The following is a 4,067-nucleotide window of genomic DNA, read 5'->3' as shown; positions in this document are numbered from 1 at the left end:
GGGTGTGTCTGCTAAAGGCTGCGCTTTCAGAAAGCCTCTGGGATGTGACAAAACTGGTCACAAGAAGGACAGTTGGAAGTTTTGTGTTATAAGTGCCCATGTCCTCAACAACTCTAAGACTTTGACAAGTACTCATGACAAGGTCTCCATCTTTGGAAAAAGGTCATCTGAAATGAGGTTTAGAGCTTCAGATCTGACTCACAATCTTTACACGCCTTGTGGCCTTGGTTGTGCTGTGGAGCCAGGAAAGGCAGGAGACAGGGAAGTTTGAAGGACTATACCTCCCACAGTCAGCACCCAGAGCAGGTCAATGGAAATAACTAGAGGCTATTTGGTCCATGAACCAAGGAACTTATAATGGATACATCCATGACTTTTAACAGAGGTGAGGATTCAGGAATTCTCCTAATTTTGTGATTACAATATTTAAGATAAAAAAGCAAGCATAGTAAACATTGGTGTGGCTAAACCCCCCTTAGTCTGTGGTCTCACGCTGCAGTCTCAGAGCTGCTACAAAGGCGGACACCCGAGAGCCTGTAAACTTGTCAGCCGCCTCTAACACTGACCTCTGATGCTAAACTGACTGCTAAAATAAAAGGCATGGCCTGTGCCCAGGCACAGCAGGCAAGGAAAGACAGGCACCTCCTGGTCCCAAGTCCCCAGTGGGACACTGCCAAGTCAAGAGCATGGTTTATGCCCCACCATATGGCTCAGCTTCAGGCATGAGCCTAACCTGACCTGACAGCCGCAAAATAGTAGCTTCAGGAAACTGAAGTGCCAGGTTCAGACAGGTATCTATAAAAATGTAAATGACTGCGAGTTAAGCCTGTCAGCTAGACAGACTTGCAACTTAGGTCAAAAAGGTAGCTTACAAACTTTTAATAAAATATCCAATGGTGAAAACCTTATTTAAAATATCCTATGGGAGATCTTGAGCCACTAAGTGAAATTCTTAAAGGGAACAGTGATCCAAGTTCCGTTAGACAGCTTACAGAAGCTGCCAGATAGGTACTCACCCAGGTAGAGTATGCTGTACAGAGACAGTAAGTACATTATAGTATCTATGATCAGCCTTGGCAAGCATGTATAAGACCTACAAAACTTAATTCTACAGCAGTATTAAGACAAAACTGTCCACTATTATGGCTGTATCTTCCCATTTTACCAGCTAAGGTATTAAACTCTTATTTGAAGCAGTCGCTTGGATAGCACAAAAGAGTAGGATGGAATCTAGGAGATATTTTGGCAGAGAACTGGCTATGATCAATGTTCCTTGTACTAAGCAACAGACTGATTGGTTATTTCAAAATAGTGATTTTTGCGCAGTTGCATTAGCTCAATTTGAAGTCCAGATTAACAATTTTTCCCACTGCATCCATTGCTGCATTTCACACAACTATATTCCTTTATTTTTCCTAAAGTTGTAGCAAAAGATCCTTTAAATGATGCCATGTTAATTTTTGCAGGTGGTTCTTCCAATGGAAGAGCCGCATATGTTAATAGAATAAGTTTAAGAAAACAATTTAGATTAACAAGAGAAGCTGCTTGTCAAATGCTTAAGCAATGTGACTGATGTACACCCATAATATTTACCTTTACCCCAACTGGAAATAAATTCCCAAGGACTACTTCCTAATAATTTATGGCAAATGGATGTTACTCATATTACAAAGTTTGGCAAATTAAGACTTGTGCCTGTGACAGTCAATATATATTCAGGATTCTTGATGACCACTGCACAAACTGGGGAAGCCACTAAGCATGTAATAACTCATTACTTAAAATGCTTCTTATTTACAAGGACCTCAAAAATCATAAAGATGGAAATGGGTCCAGATATGCTAGTAAAGCATTTTAACAATTTTGCTCCCAATGGAAGATCAAACGTAAGACAGGCATTCCTTATAACCCTCAACGACAAGGAATCGTAGAACATACCCATGGCACCTTAAAAACACAACTTCAAAAAATAAAACAAAAAGAAATATATCTTCAAACACCACATAATGTCTTGAACCATGCACCTTTTACACTAAACTTCTTGAATATGGATGTTCATGAGCAATCTGCTGTGGACAGATTTTGGCATGATGGCACCAAGACAAGCTTTGCTAAAGCAAGGTGGGGAGACCCTTGCACTGAATTATGGGAAGGACCTGATCCTGCATTAATATGGTGTCGAGGGCATGTCTGTGTTTTTTGACAGGATGAGGATCAAGCGAGAGAGCTTCCAGAATGTCTGGTTTGATGCATACAGCAGAGGAATGCCAGTCCTGATGACATCACAGTCACTGACGACTCCATAAACAAGCAGAGAGAGTTTCCTAAACCTGTGATCCTGATTTCCTCATCCCACCATGCTGCAGGCCGAGGAAACCCCTGAACCAATGCTCCCGACTTACTACAACTTGCTGCAATCTGAGAAGGGAAAGAAGGTTGTGGTGACAACTGTGATTCCCAGCCTCTTGATGTACTTGCTACTCAAACTTCCAGACCTAAGGAGTCCCATTTACCTTAGAGTCAGCCCAAAAATACAGATTGGACATTTAATTGTTTTACACTTTGGGACACAGTACTCATTTTGCCAGTATGATATTCAATCTGCTGTTAAAAAATAAGACCTGACAACTGAGACCTCTGTTTTCCCCTCATAGGAAAAAAGACTCATTACAAGGAGTGACTGAAGCCCCTCTTCAAATATGAGGAGGGTAGCCTGAAAGTTTTTTGCTGCTCAGAGGCTGAGACAATTACTTGAAAGCAGAAATGCAGTTGGATTCTTACCCATCAGAGAAACCTTTTTGTGTTTGGATTTTGATTAAAATGGATTTAAGAGGATTGTGATTTGACAAATTGTGTGTTTATTGTTAATTTCCACTCCAGAATTATGGTATTGACCTGCTACTGTTTGTAACTGCTTTCTTTAGTTCACTATAAGATGTTAAGAAAAGATTGACATTTCTGATGAGTTATTGGATTTGGCATATTTAATAAGAAATTTAGATTTTGATACAGCTAAAAATTATGTTTTTAAAAAAGCTAGTCCAATTAAAAAAAGGCATTCCCAACCCTGGTGATCCTCCACTCCTTTAAATAGGAGATTGTAGCCACAGGAGCTTATACATTCACAAAGCATTATCTAATTGTAGATAAACTCTTGATAGAAACTTGACTCAGAGATACACAGCCCAGAAGTACTTTCTCCCTTAACCCTTTGCTTACAGAAATCAGCAGTCAAAAATGGGTTTGAGCCTTTTCCTCCTAGGCACCTAAAACATGGGTATGTATGATTGAAATGCATGTACCAAAGACAGGTAAGTCTGGGAATGGGAAGGTGTTCCCCTAAGGCAGACACAATCAACTGTCCTGTTGCAAAAGCACAGGCTTTATTAAAATTAACAAAAAGGAAGGAATTATGGAGGCTCAAAAAGGCAAGCCTACGGCTACCTTGTCTGATGATCAAAGAGTTTGGAGGTTGCTCAAAATGGTTGACAAGTGTAGTTACACATCCCGACTCAGGATGTGGTTACTTGGTTCTTTTGACATTAAAATGGCTCATACAAGTAGATCCATTCCATCCTGATAGATGGTCAGAATATGCAAGCATGCTTCTGATACTTCTTTTATAATATGAGGTTACTTGGGGAATGGCACCTTCAAGATACCTGTTTTAGGGTAACGTTACTGCCAAAACCACAGAACATTAATGACTTGATATCAAAATGTTAAAATAATTAACTGTTCAAGCTGTCAATTGTATCATATTAAAGAAGTCTTTTGTTGCCTTCATTTCTTTTTTAGATTGGGGTATAAAAGTATATGGAAAATTAAACACAGACAATTTCAGTATTCACTGGAATGCCTCCCTGGTACTATTCTATAGTTTCTGTTTTATTAATTTTCATGTGTCTTCATATTCTTTATTCATATTTCTAAATCCTCATGCTGCTACCCTGGCAAGAGGTGTTTTTGTCAAGACTGGTCCCTGATACATGTTCCTACAATCACATTCTTCGTAAACACACAAAAAATAAAGTATTTGAAAAGATGATATCTTTTTGGGTATCAAA

The sequence above is a fragment of the Myodes glareolus genome, chromosome 14, assembly GCF_982192425.1.
Source record: "Myodes glareolus chromosome 14, mMyoGla1.1, whole genome shotgun sequence".
NCBI lineage: Eukaryota > Metazoa > Chordata > Mammalia > Rodentia > Cricetidae > Myodes > Myodes glareolus.
Note: the sequence above shows the minus strand (reverse complement) of the source record.